Raw genomic sequence first — 10183 nt, forward strand, 5'->3', positions numbered from 1 at the left:
TTATTCCAAAATGGAGTAAATTCATTTTTACCCTCAAAATTCCACTCAGAACACCCCATAATGATAACACAAATAAAGATTTTTTTTTCCAAAATTTTTGCAAACGTATTAAAAATTCCAAAAACTAAGAAATCACATGTACATAAGTATTCACATTCTTTGTTCATTACGTTGTTGATGCACATTTGACAGCAATTACAGTCTCATGTCTTCTTGAGGCCACAAGCTTGGTGCACCTATCTTTGTGCAGTTTTGCCTATTCCTCTTTGCAGCACTTCTCAAGCTCCATCTGGTTGGATGAGGTGTGTCAGTGCCCAACCATTTTCAGATCTCTTCAGAGATGTTCAGTTGGATTCATCCAGGATGTCTCTGTACATTGCTGTATTCATCTTTCCCTCAAGTTCCCTCCAGTTCCTGCTGTTGAAAAACATCCCCACAGCATGATGCTACCGCCACCATGCTTCACTGTAGGGATGGTGCCTGGTTTCCTCCAAACATGATATGTGGCATTTACGACAAAGAGTTCAAGCTTTGTCTCATCAGACCAGAGAATTTTGTTTCTCGTGGTTTGAGAGTCTTTCGAGTGCCTTTTGGCAAACTCGACATGGGTTGCCATATGCCTTTTACTACGGAGTGGCTTCTCTCTGGCCACTCTACCATACAGGCCTGACTGGTGGATTGCAGTAGAGATGGTTGTCCTTCTGGAAGGTTCTCCCTCCACAGAGGAATGCTGGAGCTCTGACAGAGTGACCATCAGGTTCTTGATCACCTCCCCGACTAAGGCCCTTCTCCCCTGATTGCTCAGTTTAGACAGGCAGCCAGCTCTAGGAAGTGTCCTGGTGGTTCCAAACTTCTTCCATTTATGGATGATGGAGACCACTGCACTCATTGGAACCTTCAAAGCAGCAGAAATGCTTTTGTACCCTTCCCCAGATTTGTGGCTCAAGACAGTCCTGTCTCAAATGTCCACAGACAATTACTTTAACTTCATGCTTGGTTTGTGCTCTGACATACACTGTCAACTGTGGGACCTTATATGTAGACAGGTGTGTGTCGTTCAAAATCATGTCCAATCAACTGAATTTTCCCCAGGAGGACTTCAGTTAAGTTGTAGAAACATCTCAAGGATGATCAGTGGAAACAGGATGAACCTGCAGAGCTCAATTTTGAGCTCCATGGCTGTCAATACTTATGCATATGTGATTTCTTAGTTTTTTATTTTTAATAAATTTTCACATTGTCATTATGGGGTATTGTGTGTAGAATTTTGAGGAAACAAATTAATTTAATCCATTTCGGAATAAGGCCGTAACATGAAAAAATGTGGAAAAAATGAAAGACTGTGAATACTTTCTGGATGCACTGTAGTTGTTCTAATGTAATTTTATTTTTTAAGCTCATCCATGGCCAAAGGTCATGTGACCAACAGAAATGTGATATGTGACTTCCTATTAGTATTTAGTAGTAATCACAGGCATATGTTTAGCCAGTTCCTCAAAATATCCATTCTAAATATTTGCTATACATTAGTGATGGGCCAAAATTTTGTTCTTGGCCTGTGATCTTGACATTTAAAGGATTTTTCTGAAAATCAAATGAAGTTGTTGTTGGGGTTTCCTCAATCATTCCACCAAGGTTGGCCTAAATGACTGTCGTTTGTGCACTTGCATCCAAAACAGAAGCTTCTGTTCAGGACCATTGTGTGCCTGGTCGGTCTCCATGTCATGTAGCGTTGTGTCTGAAGGGACGTCCGGTGCAAAATCTGTGTCAAATAAACATGCAGATCCATATTGCATCTGCTTTAGTGACCTGAGCAAAAAAGGAAAAGCCAAAAGAAAAAAAAAGCCCTGAAGATTTTATTCACACAGAAGGGTTGGACACACATAAATAAAATCAATATCCCCACATGTGCTACTGCTGCCCATCGTTGTTAAAAAAGAGATACTAGGTATATTTATTTTTTTATATAAATATATCTGTTGTCTCTTTGACAGAGTTAGTGTTGGTTTCAAAATAAAGATTTGACCTGTATTGATTTTCTACCTTTCTACCCGTAGATCCTCTGCGATAAATCCCTATAGCTATTCACTCGTATCCTGTCAAAGTTACTGCACGCGTCAAGCAAAACAAGACTTTCCATTTGGAATTGTAATCAAACCTATCATATAAAAACACTGCATTATCTCAGAACTGGAATCAAGACACGAGGGGGGGTTGATTGCTGTTCCTACTCTCGCTCTGTGATTGCTGCATTTTGTCTCTGTAGACGTGCACGGACTTCCATCCTGACGACGCCAGCTCTAAAATAGAGTTTATATTAATAACGCTTTTATATATGAATAGCTTTTCCTGACGTTGCACTGGGTAACATAAATTTAGCATGATGTCGTCCGCACTTCATTAATTCACCCTGTACTGGTTTGAAAGGTCTGTGTTACTGTATCCCCGAACATTAAAAAATAATTTTGTACAAACCCTTCCTCTGGGAAACACTGCCAGAGAGACCAGGTACCAATGCATCAATAACTCAGGATAAGAAATTTCATATTTGACCTCCACAAAAAAGAAGAAAAAAAAGTGAAGTGAGAAGAGATGAAAACAGATACATGAAAGAAGATATGTGGACCAAAATAAGAGAGAGAAGAAAGAGTCCCATAGATATTTGAACTGTGTGCCTTCAGTCTTGTCTATCCACACCTTGGTTGATGGGATCAGGAGCATTCTTGAATATAAAAACAGAAACTAGTTCGGTCATTCAGTGATTGTGGTTCTGTGTGACCGTTACATTTGTTTAATTATGAACAAATCTGAACCACTTCATCCTTGATGAACATGCAATCCAACCATTATGTTTGTTTGCAATAAACACTTATGACCTTGAATTTCAACTTTTAAGGTTTGTCAAGGTCATGTTGCCAAGGTAAAGCCATATGACTTTCATGACTGATCATGACCATGACCAGGAGAAGGGTTCCATGTGAGCTACTGATAATCGACCTAGCCCAGGGGTGAGCAATCGTGCCATGAAGGGCCGAGACACTGCAGGTTTCCCTTTCTACCAATCACCTCAGCAGGTGATTTCATTGATGATCAGGTGTTTATGTTCAGGGGAGAAGCTCATCAACAACCCACCTGCTGAGGTGATTGGTTGCAAGGAAAGCCTGCAGTGTCACAGACCTCATTGCCCAGCCCTGACCTAGCCGATAATCGGTCTATGGTAATCATCAGGTCAGATCTAGGAGCAAGCACTTTGGGTTCTGGAGGACAACCACCCAGGCAAACAACTAGTCCAACCCTACCTCTTGAAAGTAATCATTTATTCCTTTCAGTCAGGAGAAATGAGGGCATCCCCTTTGTCTTCTCCAGGTGCTGTAGACCTCACATTGAGGCATCTGTGTGCTGGACCTTGCCTAGAGAAACACAACATGGCCAAAATATCAAAGCAGATGTTCTCCCCCAATTCAGTATATTCATCATCAGTCTCCCCTATGCAAGTTTGATACAAAGTCATTCCTGCAGTATCCAAGGATGCTCTGAAGAGACCTAGTACTAAAGACATCCAGTTGTCACCGTAGGTTGCTGGTTAGTGTCTAATTCTCACAACCACACAGTAAGACAGGAAGCACCAGCACCCTAAAGACTTGCACCTTCATTCTCCTGCAAAAGTATCAGCACCCACATCCACAAACACCGTTGTCCAGCAACCTCATCACTCCATAAGCTTTTCCAAAGTATCTCACAGTCTCAAAACCAAGGACCCAGAGACATGAATGCCACTGCCAAGATCAGTGAATATATCTAAATGTTCAACAGATAGACATATAGATCCACTTCCAATGGCTGATTTCAGGAAGTCCCTGAAAGCTTGGATCTTCATCTTGATGTAGAATAGTCACAAACCCAAGCAGTCTCATCCTCACTTTATGCTCAAGCGGTGCCATAAGGCCATCTGTTGAGTCTGCAAAGATCATAGCATCATTCACAAAGTCAAGGTCAGCAAAACCTTTTTTATCCAACAAAGACACCTAAATTAATTTGCTCACACACAGCCAGACACACAGCACCAAAAACAAGAAAACAATGCCCCTGCAGGTGTAATTATGGTTTGCTTGGCACCACATCCGTGAAATAAATATGGGCACAATCCCCATGTGCCTATATTTATTGCACATTTATATGCACTTTGAACACAAAGTGCACATGACTCATATCCAAATCTCAAAAATGGAAATTTGTCCTGAAAGATTTTATTCATGCAAATCACACCATTTAGACAAATGTCCTCCTTTATTGAAAAACAGGTTGAGCAATAAATAGTCTGTCCAGAATAATTTAATATCTTGCATCACTTGCTGTGAAAGTCTCTTTGTGCATCCAAAGTGTTTGTCTATATCCATGAGTGTAACCTTTGTGCAGTCACCTCAGTGATCCAGTTTGACAAAGCGCCAGCGTGCTTCAGATAATATGAATGCACACTGTGTTTCTTAGCAATGAGCTCTCAGAAATGGCAGCACGTTAAATCATTGCTTTCTGCATTAATGCTATCTTTAAAAGTATTTCTGCATAATTTTGTGGTTGTTAAATCAATTATGGAGGTCTCTAATCAACAGCACATGCCTGCAGGAATGCTGGCGGAGATTTCGGTGCACAATTTGAAGCAATTAGACGGGTTGCACACAATCAAAAGCATGAAACTACTGTTTAATGAGCCCAACATGAATTCAGTATTCTCCACACAGAGCGACACTGTGAAATGTCAAAAACAGAAAAGCAAGAAATGACCAATGTTTTGGGAAAAACAGCCACCTCAAGCCTTACTAAATAAGTGGTTTCAGCTGAGTAATAGTGTCAGTGTTTGGTTTATTTTGTCCGGCATCTGTGGAGGAGATGGAGAAGGTTAGATTCAGGCAGTGAAAGCCACATTAGATTGCCTACTTTTTGCTCTATGAAGCACATCCATTGTGGCCATGACAACCATTGTAGACAAGGCTTTGTTGGACATGTAATGACAGCCTGAGAATTGTGTCACAGCAGGCACAAAGGGTTCTATTTGCTCCATAAGAAAATGGGAATAAGAGTATTTCACATTTCATTGGGTGGGATAGGCTGCAAATCTATCTTCAACAATGATAAAGCATTATGCTGAAGGGCTTTGGTTAGATATTATTTTTCTTTCTCAGTGTTTGGAAAGAAAATATCAGCTCAGCCATCTGTGGCAAAGTTAAACTTTTGCAAAGAGTGCAATCACAATTTTTCACATATAAAGTTTTGCAGAAAATATCCCCCTTTGTGTAGCAAGGGTAATAATTACTCTATTTAGTAAAAAATAATGCACAAAAATCTGTGTGCTGCATCCAGCTGAAATGTGTCCTCAACATGAAAACACCTACATGCTGGATCATACCCAGAAAAACACCACAAAACTATTTCAGCTGACATTCCCTAGTATCTATCTTTTGTTTAACACAAAGTATTCCCAGCATTACTAGTACTGAAGATATCCAGTCATCACCTTAGGTCACGAGTTATCATCCAACTCTCACAACCACCCAGTAAGACTGGAAGAGGCAGGGCACTCAATTATCAAGCATTTACGAGGTCTGTCCATAAAGTAGCGTACCTTTTTATTTTTTTCAAAAACTATATGGATTTCATTCATATGTTTTTACGTCAGACATGCTTGAACCCTCGTGCGCATGCGTGAGTTTTTCCACGCCTGTCGGTGACGTCATTCGCCTGTGAGCACGCCTTGTGGAAGGAGTGGTCCCGCCCCCTCGTCGGATTTTCATTGTCTGGAAATGGCGGAATGAAAAGGACTTTTTTTCCATCAGAATTTTTTCAGAAGCTGTTAGAGACTGGCACCTGGAAACCATTCGAAAAATTTATCTGGCTTTCAGTGAAAATTTTACGGGCTTCACAGAGAATAAGGACTTTAACTACAGCTTTAAGGACCCCTTTAAGGACGGTCGGTGCGCCGCGCTGCGAGCTGCGATGATGCGGCACAAACCACTGGATCATTTCTAAGCTGATGGCTCTGTGGATACGAGACCGTCGTGTGCTCTTTCTCTGGTTATCACAAGACCTGGACATCAGCCATTTTCCGACAGATTTCACTTTTAACAATAGATTTTGTCATGGAAAGCCGCGCGGAGGCTTCGCGCGTCACGACCGATTCACTGATGAAGCGAGACAAAGGAACACCTCCGTTTCGGAGTGTTAGAGGACAAGTTGGGACATGTCCAGCTCTCCACAAGTTCTTTTATACTCACTCGACTGGTAAGCACTGAAAGCTGAGATAGGCATGTCCCAACTTGTCCTCTAACACTCCGAAACGGAGGTGTTCCTTTGTCTCGCTTCATCAGCGAATCGGTCGTGACGCGCGAAGCCTCCGCGCGGCTTTCCATGACAAAATCTCTTGTTAAAAGTGAAATCTGCCGGAAAATGGCTGATGTCCAGGTCTTGTGATAACCAGAGAAAGAGCACACGACGGTCTCGTATCCACAGAGCCATCAGCTTAGAAATGATCCAGTGGTTTGTGCCGCATCATCGCAGCTCGCAGCGCGGCGCACCGACCGTCCTTAAAGGGGTCCTTAAACCTGTAGTTAAAGTCCTTATTCTCTGTGAAGCCCGTAAAATTTTCACTGAAAGCCAGATAAATTTTTCGAATGGTTTACAGGTGCCAGTCTCTAACAGCTTCTGAAAAAATTCTGATGGAAAAAAAGTCCTTTTCATTCCGCCATTTCCAGACAATGAAAATCCGACGAGGGGGCGGGACCACTTCTTCCACAAGGCGTGCTCACAGGCGAATGACGTCACCGACAGGCTTGGAAAAACTCACGCATGCGCACAAGGGTTCAAGCATGTCTGACGTAAAATCATATGAATGAAATCCATATAGTTTTTGAAAAAAATAAAAAGGTACGATACTTTATGGACAGACCTCGTATACTCAGATTTTGTGCTATACGAACGTTTCTACACAAAAAAGTGTGGAATGTACTTATGGTGATCAAATTTAATTAGGAGAGATCTTAATAAAGAGTGTGATGACATCACGGGGGTGCACTGAATCTAGGACAACTGTAATAATGTCCACCTTATTCAATTAATTGGAAAGTTTCATGATGGTTCTTGTGGTGAGATTGATAAAGCTGGCTAAAACTATGTCCATAAGAGATTGTGATGTCTAAATTAAGAAGCAACATGTGACATCATCACTAAATATCACTGCAATAATTTTTGTCTTTCCACTGTCGTGACCCAACACAAGCAGCTGCTCCTGTCGGCGGACACACCCTCTGTCAGTTCAGCACACACACCAACGTGTCACTTTGTCTGTTTGCAACTCCACACTCATGGGGGCACTTAGACAAATTCATATCCAGCTCGAAAGTGATCATCTGCTGACTGTTTTCGTGCTAATAGCATGAATGGCCACACATTTTCTACGTGCCAAGCGAGTGGTGTTAGATGTTCGTGTGTGTCAGCTGGTATTTGGCTGACACCTGCCGTGAGAGGGATTAATGGGCTCGCACAGCACACACTCTGTCTTTCAGCCGCTGGTGTGCGCAAATAGTTCTTGCAACAGGTCTACGAGGTGTTGGGAGCAGCTACGATTTTACACGTATTCCATACAATTACTGCTTCATGCGCACTTCATGAGCAATTTGATCACATTTGTACTATGTGTGAAGGGGCCCTTAAAAAGAACACTCACTAGTTCAGCAACAATTTGCCAGAAAGTACATCTGAAATGCAAGCCTAGATTTGATGTTTTGGTGAATGAAACTTTTGTATTTCTTTATAACTGATGTAAATAAATTCCATGACATATTCACTGACTTGGAAATGTTTATGTTTCCATCCCCTGACTTGTCTGAAGAAAACTGGAAATAAAACTGATTATTATTTACAGGTATTATCAAATTTTAGAGATGTACTTTTAGTTTGAGTTTGAGGAAGATAATTTTGGAAATTTTTATTCTTTATATTTTTTGTATTTCTTGTATTTGAAATGGCATAAACAAAGTAAAATGTGTGAAATACCAAGTGCTCCAATACTTTTGGAGGGCACAGCATCCTAACCTTATGATGAGGTATTATTACTGTTTTGTTTAAGAATGTTTAATTTTCACTGTTGCTTCACTTTGTGTGAAATCAGTCATATCGTATATCATATTGATATGACAGTATAGAGATACGATAATTTGCCAATATTGTGCATCCCTACTGTCAACTAGCTGAAATCTCTGAATATTAATTTACATCTACATTTAAAAAAATGCTTAAAGTGGCAGGGGGTTAAAGGGCTGTCATAAAAATATATATATATTTTGTTTGGTTTTTTGCATTTTTTAAATATATTTTGTGGAAAAAATAATTTACTCCATTTTGGAATAAGGCTTTTAACATAACAAAATGTGGAAAAAAGTGAAGTCCTGTGAATACTTTCCAGTTGCATTATAGGTAAATAGTACTTCAGAATTTCAAAACTCAGAATTTATGACAAACTAGATTTTTCTTTTTTTTAATGCAGTTATTTTACAGCAGTGAAATAAAATGTGATTTATTTAGTTAAACTCCTCAGTATTTATCACACTGAAATCAAACTTTTTAACTGCTTAAACTGCCATGTAATAATTAGGGAACATTAACCTAGCCGTGAAACTGCTTAGCAGTAAACTCTCAGATTACTTTTGGCCTCTGAAAAATGGAGGGACTGTATAAAAATGACTGTAGTTCATAAATGATTAATGCAATATTCTCTTAATCCTTTGAATTAAAGATGCATATCTACACTATAAATTCATCTTCAGTGGTTCACTTCTAATTCTTTATGATGGTATGCAGAGGCAAAATTGCAACAAAAGTGTCACTGTTCAAATCCTTATGTACCTGGATGTAAATTGTTTAAATATTTGTGGACATCATCAGGGCCAACCACACTGAATATCATGTACGTCATGACATTAAACCACTTCTTTAAAAAAATCTGTTAAAAATATTCACAAATATCCTGAATTATTGGCTTATCTTTTTCAAAATTTTTTGAAAATGTAGGTTTGAAACAACCTTCAGCTCCACTGTAACAAATTAATATAGTTTCTACAATAAAATAATAATAATAAAAAATCCAGAGTAACTTTTTTGTATCAATTTGTAAAGCGTAACTGTATCTCACAATGCATCATGGGTCTGAAATTATTACAGGAGCTGATGACATTAGGTTAATGTAAAATTACAAACGAGTTGTGTTGTGACTACAGATGATGCACATTCGAGGAAAATAATGTTGCTATTGGACTCGGCACAAGGAGTTTTGAAAGAGACACTTGACATAAGAGCATTTGTTCTGTCACTCATCCATAACAGCTTACAAATGTAAAATGTGATGCAATTTGTCAGCTATCGTAACCTGTATCAGTGTGGATTGATGAGGTGACTTATTTGGGCCGAGCACATCTTAATCTTCGGCTCTTGCTCAGGACAAGAAAAGTCACCTTAGGTTCTGAAAGCTAATATTTTTATATTAGCTTTCAGAACCTAAGGTGACTGCATTGCAATTTAATAAAAGTATTGTTTTGCTGCAGGTCTGTGATTTTATTTTAGTGGTAAAATGAGTCTAATGGCATCTTGATTAATTCTGGTTGAACAGCAAGCCTGATCTTTCTAATTCATAACACTTCACGATATGCTTAATTTCCTAATTTGCTCATTTCAAAAACAGAAACTGACTGCTAAAACATTTCAGCATAGTGGAACTGTGGGTAGTACTCTTGCCCCACAGCGATAAGGTCCTGGGTTCAATTCCACCACCTGTGTAGACTTTCCAAGTTCATACCATGTTTGCGTGTGTTTCCTCAGAGTACTCCAATTGGGTCCCAGCAGAATGATGACACTAACCTTCCAGCTAGAAGGTCTTGTCTTCATAGTCCACCTTACATATTCTCCATGCATATCTGGAGTGCCTCAGGAATGGCATCCAGCATCATAGTGCCAAATCAACACGCAGATCCATATTTTGCTCTCAGTATGAAAAATGCACATATGCTTGGCTTTTGGGGTGCACAAACCAGTGCATGTGTAGTATCATTCTGAAGCCTAGATAAATGAAGGTTGCACCAAGAGAGACATCTGGCTATCAACTCATCTGTTGTCATACCTAAAGCTCCTCACACTCATT

The sequence above is a fragment of the Thalassophryne amazonica genome, chromosome 12 (assembly GCF_902500255.1).
Source record: "Thalassophryne amazonica chromosome 12, fThaAma1.1, whole genome shotgun sequence".
In the NCBI taxonomy this organism is placed as follows: Eukaryota; Metazoa; Chordata; class Actinopteri; order Batrachoidiformes; family Batrachoididae; genus Thalassophryne; species Thalassophryne amazonica.